At 45.2% G+C, this 15,220-nt stretch overlaps 1 protein-coding gene and 1 long non-coding RNA gene across 5 annotated transcripts in view; one reads left to right on the plus strand and one right to left on the minus strand.

Annotated features, from left to right (window-relative positions):
- fam13a (family with sequence similarity 13 member A) overlaps positions 1–15,220 on the plus strand; it is a 228,579-nt gene that overhangs the window by 108,475 nt on the left and 104,884 nt on the right. The window lies entirely within an intron of this gene.
- On the minus strand, positions 7,354–9,184 carry LOC121293429. Its single transcript, XR_005946537.1, has 2 exons — positions 9,051–9,184; positions 7,354–8,524 (listed from the first exon to the last, which is right to left on the minus strand). It is a non-coding gene; the product is annotated as an uncharacterized LOC121293429 (long non-coding RNA).

The following is a 15,220-nucleotide window of genomic DNA, read 5'->3' on the forward strand; positions in this document are numbered from 1 at the left end:
AAACCCAGCTGATTTCAGGCAAATTCCTGCAGTTGTTCAATACAGTCAAAACATCTCGTAAGTTATGAGTACCTTGAAAGAAAGAATTTGTATTTATAGCATACTTTTCACAACCTCAGAACATCCCAAAGTGCATATTGCAACCTATGAAGCACTAGAATGGTTACCTCAAAGAGTAGGCAAATCAAATGAATAATTTGCCCTTGAACTGGACACTTGTCTCTTATGAACACTCAATGAAAGTTTAGCTTTGCAGTTGTGAAGATAACAACGATGACTGCAGCAGGCTCTTCAAGGTACCAATATTGGCAATTTGGGCTTCTAACTCGAATATAGTTGCACCAAAGTGATCTGTTGCCCACCCTCACCACCAACCCCCCCCATCCCCCGCCCCTCACCAACACAGTATATATGGTAGCATAACGGTTATGTTACAGGACTAGTAATCCAGTGACATGGTAGTAGTAACCTAGAGGATATGAGTTCAGATAAATACTGTGGGACTTTGAGAATTGAAATCCAGTTTTAAACATCTGGAAATAAAAATTCAGGCCCCAGTAAATGTGATCATGAAGATGTCAGATTTTTAACGTCCTTTATTGAAGGAAGCTATCCTCACGCAGTTTGACCTAAATGCGACTCCATTACCAAATCAATGTGGCTGACTCTCTGAAGCAGGGAGCCGCCTCTCTGCACTCCCCAGGTAAACGCATGGTGGGAGCACCATCGCCATGGAAGAAGGGCCAACCCCTCAGCAATAACTCAGGAGAGGCCATGAACGTTGGCCTTGCCAGTGGTGCCCGCGTCCCAAGAATGAACAGGGGGGAAAAGAAACAGCCCAGAAGAGGCCAAGAGCAAGGTCAATTCTCCCGGTCCCAACACAGCCCCATAGCTGTGGGAAAGCACAGTTCATCCACTCGATAAAAAGGGTAAAGAGAAACATTCAGATGACAATGCCTTTTGCAACCACTACAGCACCTGCCTTAAACTAGCCTAGTAATTATTACGCCCTTTTTCAATCACTGTGGGCTAAAGTGATCAAGGTGCTCTGGCAGGAAGAAAAGCCAGACAGCTTGGGTATTTGTTTTTGCAAGCCAAGTTTCCTTGAGTTTATCTCGCATTTCTTTGGATTCGCCCCACCAGCAATTCAGTACTGGAAGGGTTAAATTAAAACTGCACGAGTACTGACTCTAGAATCTCAGGTAAGCTGCTTTGCCTTTTATTGAATCAAGGTCAAGATATTGGGAAGTTATCTGTTTTGTGTACGCATTATGTGCTATAAAACAAGACAACAAGCAAATCATAGTCACTGTTTATAAAAAGGCCCATAACTCAACACACTGTGCCTGGCCTTATCTTTTTACTAATTATACTTTGGATCTTTAGTCCGATTATGCATTGGAATTCAGGGTGTGTACAGACTGGAAAGTCAGATGATTTAAAAAAAAAGCAAACCTCTGCCATTTAACGATTTTGAAATCTGCTGGGAAGCTCACTTTCACACATCAGCTGTAGCAGCTCACAACAGAGGAAAAACTCCACCACCATTAGCAGGAACCGGCCTTAGGTAAGGAAATGCAGCCCGATCGATGGGTAGCTGAAATCTGCTTTAATTGAAGTTGAGCTGCTGCTCCTTATAGTGTGATTTTTTTTTTTGGACTGCAGTAGCTCCTGACACAGATCCAGCTGAAATCGAGATGTTGCAGGGCACAACAAGATATGTAGCTTTTTCTGTTCTGCTACGAAACCATGGGATAAAATCAAAACGCAGAGTTATGGAAATAAGAATGTTTTTCTGCGTGTGTGTGTGTGTGTGTGTGTGTGTGTGTGCGCGCTAGTGCGTGAATATGGTTTAGTGTATGTATGTGTGGGAGTTACATATATGTATATATGTGGGTTAGTGTGTGTGCGTGTGAATTGCTATGTGACTGAATATTAATGATTGAGAGTGTGAGTGTTTATGTTTGTGAGTAATAGAAAGATTTGCATTTATATAGCGCCTTTTGCAACCTCAGGATGTCCCAAATACTTTAAATCCAACAAAGGATTTTGAAGCGTAGTCACTGTTGTAATGTAGGAAACATGGTAGCCAGTTTGGGCACAGCAAGCTCCCACAAGCAGCAATGGTAAAGACCATCTGATTTTGTAATTTTTATCGAGGGATAAATATTCTCCTAGGACACTGTGAAGAACTTCCCTGTTCTTCTTCAGGATAATGCCATGGGGTCATTTGCATCCAACTGAGAGGGCAGGTGGGGCCTTAGTTTAACGTCTCATCTGAAAGTTGGATCTTTTATGTGCGTGTTTGCGTGTGATCTATTACAAATAATAACTTTTGCATCCCAGTACTATATCCAGACTATTGTGTTAGCTCAATTTCAGAAGAGACACTCTATGGAATCAACAAGAAACGCTGTCCATGATGTGAAACATACCTCAGGAGAAGATAAACCTTTGTACATCTTAGACTGTCTGGATATCGGTGACGAAACTCAAATGCATCAGTTCAAAACTACCCTGTAGTAGATCGATTGTCAATTGTAATTCGTATGGTTAAACTAAAATGCAACAAAATTAGATTTTTTAAATTATGCTTGTCCACATTGAAGGGACTGACAAGGGTTCAGTTCCACAGAAACGGCAGCTCCTCCTGTGTGAGTCTAGGGTGTCCTAAGCCCAATCATCTTCAGCTGCTTCATCAATGACCTTCCTTACTTCATAAGGTCAGAAGTGGGGATGTTCACTGATAATTGCACAATGTTCAGCACCATTTGCAACTCCTCAGATACTGAAGCAGTCCATGTCCAAATACAGCAAGACCTGGGCTTGGCCTTAATAGCCAAGTGGTTATGGTACTGGGTTTGTAACCCCTAGATCAAGAGTTCAAATCTCACAATGGCAAACTATGAAACAATGTAACTTCATCTGAAACAGATGGAAAATGGGTTTGTACTCGAAAGAGTTACAGCAAGACCTGGACAATATCCAGGCTTGGGCTGACAAGTGGCAAGTAACATTCCCACCAAACAAGTTCCAGGCAATGACCATCACCAACAAGAGAGAATTTAACTATCACCCCTTGACATTCAATGGCATTACCATTGCTGAATCCCCCACTATCAACATCCTGAGGGTTACCATTGACCAGTCATATAGTCATATAGTAACTGTGGCTACTAGAGTAGGTCACAGGTTAGGAATCCTGCAACAAGTAACTCATCTCCTGACTCCCCAAAGCCTGCCCACCATCTACAAGGCAAAGTCAGGAATGTGATGGAATATTCTCCACTTGCCTAGATGAGTGCAGCTCCAACAACACTCAAAAGCTTGACATCATCCATAACAAAGGAACCCGCTTGATTGGCACCAAATCCACAAATATTCACTCTCTCTACTGATGAACAGTAGCAGCAGTGTGTACCATCTACAAGGTTTACTGCAGAAACTTACCAAAGGTCCTTAGGCAACACTTTCCAAACCCATGATCACTACCATCTAGAAGGACAAGAGCAGCAGATAGAAGGGAACACCACTACCTGGTAGTTCCCCTCCAAGTCACTCACCATCCTTTGATTTGGAAATATATCACCATTCTTTCACTGTCTCTGAGTCGAAATTCTAGAACTCCCTCCCTAACAGCACTGTGGGTGTACCTACTCCACATGGACTGCAGTGGTTCAAGAGGCAGCTCACCACCACCTTCTCAAGGGCAATTAGGGATGGGCAATAAATGCTGGCAAAGCCAGCGATGCCCACATCACATAAATGATTTTTTTTTTAAATCTAGACACTGATTGGTGGATGATTCATTGGTCACAAAGACATCGCAATTGCGTCCACGATCAGGAGTGGGAATTCTGACTCATCCCTCTGCCCCCTAGCCATGATTAATGGAGAACAGCTACTAGGGTGCCAAGTAGGGTCAGTCTTCAGTTTATTGCAGCTTAGTGGACAGCCATTGTTTCAGATGCTTATATAGGAATTGTTAGAAAAAAAGACCATTGTCCATCAAGTTCACATTCTACCATCCTGGCAGCCTCATTATATAAGGATTATCTCAATCAATTATTCTGCAACAGACCTAGATATGATGGGCTGGATTTTAGTTCAGGGGGTCAGGACCCCGATGTCATATGCATTTCCAGGTCCTAACCCCACATCACGTGGCACCGGATGCCCAATGTGAATTTTTTTACAAGTAGGTCAGTTAGTGTCCAGGGCATCCACTTGCTGTCCAATTAAGGACTGGGAGTGGACTCCCAAGACTGGAGGGTCAAAATGAGCACCAGTGCTGTCCAAAACAAATTCTAAAAAATTAGCCGAAACTCATCCCTGAGTTTCCTGTAAGGTTCCTACACGAAAGGCTGCTGCTTTGGTGGGGTCTGTCAGGTGCTGGTATAAAAGAAAGACATGCATTTGTATAGCACCTTTCACAACCTCACAACATCCCAAAGTAAACCGCCAAAGGAGTACTTTATAAAGTATAGTCAGGGTTAGACTGTAGGAAACGTGGCAGCCAATTTGCTCACAATGAGCCTCTTTAGACAGCACTGAACTATATGACCACATAATCTGATCTTTTAGGAGTTTGATTGAGGGATAAATAGTGGCCAGGGCGCCTTCCCTTTTTTAAGTGGTTTAACATTCTATTTGAACGCCAACACCTCCAACAATGCAGCACTCCGTCTGTACAGCACCGTAGTGTCAGCCTAGATTTTGTACTGAAGTGTCTAGTATGGGCCTTCAAACTACAAGCTCAGAGGTGAGACTGCTACCACTGAGCCACAGCTGGCGCAATAGATATTGTAGATGATCAGCTATACCTAATGCATATTAAATGACCGCTTCTAAGTTACAGGTTTCTGCTGAAGGTGATTTCAGGATTTGACTCAAAGCATAAAATAACCATCCTTTACTTCCGCTTTTCATTCAATATTGGAAGGCTATACTTTTCCTGTTCTTGGAGTGTGGGCAACATTAAGGTTGACATTTAGCACCCATCCCTAATTGCCCTGGGAACATGGTGGTAGACCACAAGAGTTTTCCTGGAGATGATATTCCCATGATAGTGTTGGACAGAGGATTCCAGAATATTGGCCCCAGAATGATGCTGGAACGACGATATATGTCTAAGTCAGAATGGTGTGAGTCTTGGTGATATAATTTTTACTGAAAGTTGCATGATCCATTTCAGGGAAAGAACAATGTTTTCTTCCTCTTAAATCTTATCATCACTCATTTTGCAGGTAATCTGGCACTAATAGCTCAGTGTCGAGATTGAATTTACTTTGTATTGGTATTCTGCCAATCAGCTGTGACCTGGCAGGTAGGATCTAACTTGGGTAAGGTCAAAAAAACCATTCAGCATCAACTTCCCGGGAAATCATTCAAAGATCAGAAGGGGGTTACTTGGAACAGTCGCATCCTACTTTTACCGAGCTTGATTGCTTGAATTTCTCAGTGTCTGCATCTAAATTGAGAAGCCTTGCCACACCTCCGCATGACTGAATCATTCCCTGCCGGCTGAAATGATTATCCACCTTCTTTGAATGAGTTTTGTCTTCTTATACCAACCACCCCTTTTGATCATTCTCTGAAATGCTTGTATCACTTTTGCTCTTTGACCATTTCCTGATGGCAACCCGAGCACATTGCGACTCTTTCAATGACTTTTCCTGTGTGTGTGTGTGTGTGTGTGTGTGTGTGTTTTTTCCTCTCCCTTTGTTCTCTTCTACCTTAAACACTGGTCACCCACAAGATCCTTCAGTTCTGAACTAAGGCTTATACATGAAACTTTTATTTCCTCAAATGCACGCTTCCTGACCCACTGAATTTTCAGCCACTAATTCCCAGCAATGGCAGGGCTTTTTCTTTCTCACTGGGGGGGGTCACATTGTCGCCTATCCCCGTCCTACTGGAAAAGAAATGATGAGTCAGCACCGGAGTTTGGAAGTACAGGAAAATCAGGTCTGCTTAACCCTCTGGTGCATGGCGTCATCAGAGAGAAGTCAGTAATACCATAGCAAAATAGGAAGGACTTAAACGGTAGAGAAGTTCTTGCTGACTTGCCGCCACCCATTTCTAACACTTCATACCGTACACACACACACACACACACACACACACACACGTAGAGGTAATTAGTCATCCTGGACTGAAGGTGGTGCAATAGGAGGCTGCGCTCCAGCACAGTAATTCATTTCTCAGCGGTGTGAGCAACATCATGGTGACCAAAAGCAAAACATCTTTAAATTCACTATGTTCCCATTTTCCTTGTTGTTGTTGTTGATAGTGTCTTTCCGCACATGGAAGGCCTGGATTTTCTGTTTTCCCACTGTTATTTCCCAGTCCAAACAGAGTGCTAAGAAAATTGGCAACCGTTTTAATTGGCCAGTCCATCAGTTAAAGGCACATAACATCACCGCTATTCAGACAGAGGACCTGGAAGATTTGGATAATTTTTAACATCAGTAAAATACATAAAACGATAGATCAGTGTTTATAAAAGAAAGACTTGCATTTACGTAGTACCTTACATGATCAACAGATATCCCAAAGCACCTTTACAGCTGATGAAGTACTTTGTGAAGTATTGTCACTGTTGTAATTTAAACACAAGAACCTACCTGCACATAGGCATTGCACAAACGGCAATGAGATCATCTGTTTATTGTTCTGGATTGAGGGTTAAATATTGGCCAGGACATTGGGGATAACTCCCTTCCTCTTCAAAATAGTACCATGGGATCTTTTGTGTTCACTTGAGAGGGCAGTTCCGGTCCTGGTTTAACATTTCATCTAAAAGATGGCACTTTCAACAGTGCAGCACTCTTCCGGCACTGCACTGGAGCGCCAGCCTACACTTGTGTCCTTAAGTCTTGGAGTGGGACTTGAACCCACAACCTTCTGATCCAGAAGAGGCTGTGTAAAGGTAAACTGTCCACATTTAAACGGGTTTATTGCTAAATCCAAGAAGGAAATTCCAGTAATACAGGTACCAGCTGGAATCAGTTCTGAACTGGGAAATAAGAACAGTTCAGGATTGGTGCTCCAGTAGAAATTGCCAGTTAATAGTGGTAATGGTACCAGCTAGCCAGATGGTGGTGCCAGTAACACTGGCGACATAGCTCCTACTGGTCCAAACTGGTTATTTTTCCAGTTTATCCCCTGTGCTTTATTTTGCACTTATATTTATTGTATTTATTTATCTCATTTGTTGTTGATGAGCATCAACTGATGTCAATAACTCCTCCTTCCAATGTGTGCGTTTCTTTGGATGGAAATTCTTTATATTACTAAGTGTGGTTCTGCAGATTTACAGGTCAGACAAAACACACAGGATAAAAATGTATGCGACAAAACTATGCAAATTTTATTGTGAAAAATGCCAAGCATACAAAATTAAAATTCCTCATTGGTCACAGGCCAAAAAAAACTCCGAATGAAGGTTTCAGTAAAGGGCCGATAACTTTATTCCTGGAAAAGAAGTGAGAAATCACAAATAAAACTCATGCGCCTTAACAAAATGCTGATTGATTTCAGGCCAAATTTGTTCTCATCCTCACTCAACTCTTTCTTCTTCAAATGATGAGTGAAACATGTTGCAGATGGAGAAGGAAGAGGGAGAACATAAGCACTGATGCATTGAAACTGTTAATGTTAAACAAATAGCGAAAAGCAATGAAACAAAAAAAAACAATGGGAAAATAACCGACGCTCACTGAGCTCCAGACCTCCCTGCAAGTGAACCTGCAGGGGAACAAAAGGAACATGTCAGTGTTCTGCATGCAAGATCTGTAATACAGACTAAATTACAGTGCATATACAGACTGCATGAATGCAGATAATATACTTATCACCCCCTGAGATAGCCATCACTTTTAAGGATGATTTGTGAGTGAACTGGCCCAGTTTGTATCTGGAACATTCAGAAAATCACACTTTCCCATTTATTGTTGTGTAAGGTACCTCCGCATGTGTGCTTACCCCGAATGTGTGAATAAATGCTGGTGCGGCTTCAATCTGTACAGGCCTGGGCAGGGTTGTTGCTCTGAGATGCATGGTTACAGTGCCCCCACACGAGATTGCTGTGGGCTGCAACAGAAACCAAGAGTAATGGTTATGCTTATAATGACACCTCAGCTCTAAAATAGCTGTTGCAGAACGGTTGCAGTTATCTGAACGCATATTACTCTGCGTGCAGGTGATGAAAAATTTGGTCCTGAAGCCTGCATTTGAGCCTTGATAGCTGGAACTCCAACCTTTCCTGGAGGCCTTGATTGATCCAAGAAAACTCCTCCAGATTCTGTGCCTCCAGTTTCTGCTGGCCGAGGACTGGCTTCTCTGCCTCCAGCCTCTGAATGGTCAGTAGCGTTTCCCGGTTCTGAGTGGGTCCTGTGCAATCCTCCAGCTGCCTTGCTGTCCTGGAAGTACTAACTTTATTACTCTTGGCCACTAGGTGTTGGGGCATCATGCTTTTCAGTTTCTTGCGTTGGCCGGGATATACTCAGGCAATCTTATCCTTCTATCAGGAAAAAGGAATTAGATGTTAACAAGGTTGTTGACATTTTTGACGTGAGAAGGCATACAAGTTCCATGCACTATTTGCTTTTAGGCACATGATTGGTCATGCAGGTCTGTGAGATTCCAATATTAGCAAAGATGATGATAAACAATGCCAAGAGAACTGCACATGTACCCTGGCCGCAGTACCACCTTCCAATGCCCTCTTAGCTTGAAGGCTTGGAAGGGATACATCGTTGGCATTGACGTCACTCTCTGCAGTAGTGTCCCAGACCTTTGGGATTTGCATGCGTGTTGATTCCTTCTGCTCCTTGAGGCCTTCACAGGACTCTGCAGATGCAGAAAAAATATCTCAACCTGCCTCAAATACATACTTAATTTGCTGCAGCTGTGAGCACAAAGTTTCAGCTTTTTCATCGAGATTTAGCTCTATGCAAAAGGATCCGTGCCTCATAAAAGACATTGTCCTGCAACCAGTTCCCCCTCCCCAAATTGTAGTCAATTGAGCTCGCCTGGACCCCCCTTACCTTGTACACGTTTGAGTCATGGTGGGTCTTGGGATCAAACTTTTTGATGTCCTCTCTAAATGATACAGTCCTGCAAACTTTCTTATCACCCAGGAATCGGACATAAGCGAACTTTGTTGCACCAGCCGTTCTTGGTTCCTAGAGATATGGATTGTATTGATTTAAGAAATCAGTGCCAAAAACAAGCTCTTTACTCCCGAGTTGTGAAAAGCATTTCTTCTTGAGGGGTGGGGGGTTTGGTGGGGGTGGGAGGGGGTTGGAGGAGTGGGGGAGATAGGGGAGAAGGAGAGAGTGGGGAAGTGGGAGGGATTTGGGGGAGATTGGGAAGAGTGATGGGAGGCTGGGGTTGGGGGAGAAGTCGGGGGAGGGGATTGGTGAGTGGGGGAGGTAGGGGGTAAGGAAGGGTTGGGGGTGGGGTTGGGGTGGAGGGGTGTGGGGTCTTGGGAGATGGGGGGATAAAGAGGGATGAAGAAGAGCCATATGTTCAGTTTAGTAAAATTGACAACAGATGCAATACAAGCTTTGGCCAACTGACAATGCTGTTGCCTATACTGGTCACCACTGCAAAAATGGAAGCCCCAACTGGGTTTCCAAAGTGCCCAGTAGAATTGCCAATTTATTCGTCGCTGCCATTAAAATCCAGTTGAAACCAGTTGAGCACCAATTAGTGTCAGTTCAGACAAATTCAGGCTTCAACTGGTCCGAGTTGTTTTTCCCCTCTGGGAAAGAAAGACTTGCATTCATGCAGAGTCTTTCACCACCTCAGGACATCCCAAAATTCTTTACAGCCAATCAAGTACTTTTTGGAAGAATGGTCATTGTTGTCATGTTGAAAGCCAAAAGAAAAATCACATGACAAATGCTGGAGTTACACAACAGCTGTAAAGATTTTCTAGGTGGATCCCTTCAACCTTAAACAACAGAACCTTTGGTAGTGTTATGTATTTTGAAATGACAACTAATGAAGTGGTTTAATCAGTTGTGTCAGCCTTGGTTCAGTGCTCTTGCCTTTGAGAAAGCTGTGGGTTCAAATTCCACTCCAGGATCTGAGCAGCCTGACACTTCCAGTAGAGTACTGAGGGAGTGCTGCACTATTGGAGGTGCCGTCTTTTGGAAAAGGCATTAAACCAAGGCACCGGCTGCCCTCTGAGGTGGATGTAAAAGATTCCACAGCGGTAATTTGAAGAAGAGCAGGGGTTGCTCTCCCAGTGTCCTGGACATTATTTATCCTACAACCAACATTTCATGCTGGAAATCCATCCTACTGGACTCAAAACGTTAACTCTGTTTCACTCTCCACAGATGCTGCCAGACCTGCTGAGTATTTCGAGCACTTTCTGTTTTTGTTTCAGATTTTCAGCACCTGCAGTATTTTGCTTTTATCTTATGTGGAAAATCTGCTCATTATCACACTTTTTTTTGTGGGATCTTGCTGTGCACAAATAGGCTGCTGCATATCTGTTTACAACAGTGACTATACTTGACGCATATTGGCTGGAACATCCTGAAGTTGCAAAACGCGCTACATAAATGCAGGTCTATCTTTAGTCAGACACTCGGCATTTGTATCACAATTTTGACAGTGCTCGAGCACAATAGATACCTCGCTCTTGGCAGCTGTGCTAAGCCGGGACAACTTGAGGTGTTTTCAGAGGAGCAGCCAGGGTTTAGTGGGACCAAGCGCAAGAAAACGCACTCAGGCTGTATTTGATCAGCGGCGACTGCAGAAGGACTCTGGCCACGCTCCATCTCAGCTGCACTGCCTCCACATATTTTCCACAAACACGTGAAATACAACTCAGGGACGGTGTAGTCCGTATTACAACCCGCCCTAAAATCAGAAGGGGCTTCAAAAAAAAAACCATCGCCCGTTTTGTCCTGGGCCCCCGCGGTGAATTTTTCACCGTACCTTCTGTGCAGTCCCTTTGGCTGTCAATTATTAATAATCGTTAATGTGAAACCTAAGTGGACTTATTTACATTAGGCACACTGCCACCACAGGAAACATGACCCCCCCCCCCCACTTTTATCTTACAACCACACAATTGTTATTGTCTGCTTGAGAAAAGAGTTGGGCTTAGTACATTCTAATTAAAAGGCACAAACTTTTTTTTTTGCTTTAACTGTGCTGATTTGCTGTGTGCTGATTTTTATTCCCCCCCAGTGCCGGCCGGATGTTAATAACAAAAATGCTGAGTAGATGGAGTGCAGCTTAACTGTAAACAGGAGTGCTGTGCCTTTCAAATACAATGGCCTGTGAGTAGAACAAATACAGAGTGGGAAGGCCAGCTGGCACAAGGTTTTAGTTTCCCTGTGTTCAGTTGGACGTGCACCATAGTCGCTGCGCGTGGGACTATTAACAAGCTTGGCCAGTGCTGAGTCAGGTTCAGGAGCTGGGTGGTGGACCCAGTGAGGGAGCCTGGCTCCCGCACCCAGTGGTCCTCGTCTGCTCTAACGCTGAGGTTTGGACGCAGCCCTGGCACAGGAAGCAAAGGTAGTCTTTTGATAATATTATGACTCTTACTTCCCGGGGGGGGTGGGGAGGGGGGGGCAGACAAACTGTTTGCAGTGACGGGAAATCAGGTAACCAGAGGACACAAATTTACGATAAGGATCAAAATGAACAAGGGGGTGATGAGTTTTTTTGTAAACATGCAAGTTGTCACAATCTGGCCTATCCTGTCTCAAAAGGTGATCAAAGGGAGTAGCTTACAAAAGGGGATTAGGACCCATACTTAAGAAGCAAATGTTTGCAGGGCCATGGGAGGGTAGGGAGTGGGGAAGCAGGAGAGTAGGACAGAGTGGATACCCCTTTCAGAGAGCCAGCACAGGCCTGACGGGCCAAATAGCCTTCTGCTCCGCTGCCTGAATCGATGACGTTTGTGAATGGTGGCGATTTTTAAATACTTGTACAAAATTACAAACTAAGCTTGTAAGAATCTTCAAACTGCGACCCAGGCCAGGTTTTTATGGCCCCACCATTGGTGTGTCTTTCCCCCCTCCACCATTTAAATCTCTATTCAGCTGGGCGGGACCATAACGTCCCACCGGGCGGGAAGGGCCGCAAAATCCCGGCCCTAGTGTTTCTCCAAGTATTGGAAAGGCATCTTTCCAGAAAGGGCAGTCCCAGGTAAGGACATCAATCCTCCAGGATTATCCCTGCAAATTAAAAGATGCACTTGACCCAGGAAATAGATCATTTGAAAGAGCAAAGTCTCCCACAACCCTTCATTTTCTTAGGACGTTGCTCTTTATTGGTTTAAAAAAAATATTGGGGATGGAGGAGGGCTGGGTGGAAAAGGCTGTTTGACTGTGTGGGGCGATTGGAGGTCTCATATACTGAAGCTTCCAGCATTGCCTCCAATCAGAGCTGGGACCCCACTTGTAAACCAACATGGTGGTGTCCTTTCCAGGGAAACGTGTTTGTATTTTGAGTGCGAGTTCAAGAGGGTGAAACTGGGCTTCACCAGTACTGACTCGACGGGCCGAATAGCTTCATTCTTTGCCTGTAATTACTCTGTGATGTTATAATAATATCCTGAATCTCCTGGACAGCAGCAGTGTTGAGCGGATTGCTGCTGCACGCAAAGGTTCTCCCAAACCGACGCTGCTGCGCATTTCTTCTGGGACCATCCGATCCCATTTGCCAAAGAAATGCACAGTGCGGTGTCCCTCAGGGAACTCTGTCAGAGTAGAGTAGCATCGGGGAAGACAGGACATGCCCCCCTTTTACAGCACCAGCTGACGCGCGGTAAGTTTAAAGGTCCAGTGTTTGGGTAGATGGTTAGGGTGGGTAAGTGGTTAGATTGGTGAGGCAGTAGGTGAGTGAGTGGGTAGTCGGGGTTGGGTCGGGGTGGGGGGTCCGGGCGGGTAGGTGGGTTGGGTCAGGGGCGATCGGGTTATGTTGAGAGGTAGTCAGGTTTTCAGGTGTCTAGTTGGGTTGGGTCGAGGGTAGTCAGGTTTTCAGGGGGCTTGTCAGATTGGGTCGGGGGTAGTCAGGTTGAGTCAGGAGGTGGTTGGGAGGGAGTCAAGTGGTTGAGGGGCTGCTTGTCAAGGGAGTCAGTGGATAGTCCAATGGTCAGGAGGGTAGTTGGGTGGTTGGCAGGGTGTAGTTGAGGAATCGAGGGTAGCTGAGTGGTCGGTGGGGTAGTCGGGTGGTCAGGTGGGTAATCGGGTGGTTGGGGGGTAGTCCAGGAGTCTGGGGCAGGGGGGTGACTGGGGGATGTCAGTTGTGGAGTTAGATGTTTGTTTAGGTTTTCATCTGTCTAACATTTCCTGGGTAACTATCCAGGTAAGTACTGCGACTCTAATGCAGAGTCGGAGACATTCACGGAGAGTTCCAGGGAGCATGGGAATTGCCCATCGGAAGTTTAAACTTCCCGGACAGTTCCAACGTAGGTCCATGTGTCAGGACATCCACATCTTCACATGCACATCTTCAGTTTCTGATGATGCAGAGACCGGATGATTTGGCCCATGAGAAATGGGCTCATCAAGGCCCAACAGTCCCGTTCAACACCGCTCTCAATTTCAGTGAAGGAGATAAATCTTCACTGTGCGAAGCAGTTTCCATGGCTCGATCTGGTTCTGTCCCACTCTCCCAGTGAACACCAGTTTCACTCCCTAAGCATCACGGTGAACTTCAGATATTCTTCCAAGAGCAAAATTCTCCGGCTGTTGGAAATCTGAAATAAAAAGAGAAAATGCTGGAAACACACAGCAGGTCAGGGATCACTGCAGTGAGAGAAACAGAGTTAGCGGAGGGTTAAAGTCTGAGAAACCTGTTTCCCGACCCAAACCTGCCTCCAACCCGCCTAGTTCCAGCTTTAACTGAGGCCAGAAGGTGGGTGGACGACTAACCAGCTGCTCTGAGGCAGGATGGCACTATAAATATCACATGGGTTCAGGTTTAGCTGCTGTTGGCCAAGTTTCCTGAGCTTTGGAATATCTGGTAGCTTCATTAAGGAAGGACTTGGTGGATCGAGTAGCTTCACACTTATGTCCTTGGTCTAAATGCCTATCTGAAAAAAACTTTTTCAAATCCCTGCAAAAATCAGTAATACGGGCACCAGTAAAACTGGAGTTCCAACTTACAAGACCAGTTTGGACAAGTTTTACTGGTACCGTTCATTTCCATGTTTTACTGATTTTAAATTCTGGGCAAGGTCTCCAATTATCCCACCTCCACCAGGCCACACGTCATGGAACCCCTCCTCTTAAGTCCTCCAATTCCTCCTCCTTCCACCCCTCCACTAATGCGGCCTCCCCCCCCCCCCCCACCTCTCCTCTGGGATTGGCAGCACCATCCCCCCGCCCATATCCCTATTCTACAGGCACCCCCCCCCCCCACCACCCCCCCACATACCCTGCTCAATAAGCTGCCAGTCAGGTTGGCCTGCATGCCAGGGAACTAATCACTGACACAGTGTATGGGGGAAATCCCGAATTGCATGTGCGCCGCAACTTTCTAACCCCTTCTGCTGCAAGTCAGGTCAGTAATATTCTCCCTGCACCCTGACAGTTCTGATGAAAGGTCATCCACCAGAAAGGTTGACTCTGTTTCCCTTTGCACAGACGCAGCCTGGGCTGCTGAGTGTGTGTCAATGGTTTCACTTTTTATTTAAAAGATTCTTAGCTCAGCTCACCGTTGGGGGAGAGAAACTTCTGATTTGGTGGGCTTCATTCTGCATGAGTCCAGAGAATAGGCCTTTGCCCAGTGTAGGCGTATGGGGCTGTTTTTGAGGATTGTATTGCCAGAGTAATGTAGAGGGACCCCGGAATTTTCAAATCTGTGCCATCCCATAATAAAAAAGATGAGTTTATGTTCAGAGCACAGTCATGGTCACTCACTTGCTCACTCACTTCCTGGATGAATGCAGCTCCAACAACACTCAGGAAGTTTGACACTGTCCAGGACAAAGCAGCCCCACTTGATTGGCACCACATCCACAAACATTCACTCCCTCCACCGCCGATGCACAGTGGCAGCAGTGTGTGTACCATCTACAAGATGCACTGCATAAACTCACCAAGGCTCCTTAGACAGCACCTTCCAAACCCACGACTGCTACCATCTAGAAGGGCAAGTGCAGCAGATGCATGGGAACACCACCACCTGAAAGTTCCCCTCCAAGCCGCTCACCATCCTGACTTGGAAATATATCCCTGTT

The sequence above is a fragment of the Carcharodon carcharias genome, chromosome 1 (assembly GCF_017639515.1).
Source record: "Carcharodon carcharias isolate sCarCar2 chromosome 1, sCarCar2.pri, whole genome shotgun sequence".
Lineage (NCBI taxonomy): Eukaryota > Metazoa > Chordata > Chondrichthyes > Lamniformes > Lamnidae > Carcharodon > Carcharodon carcharias.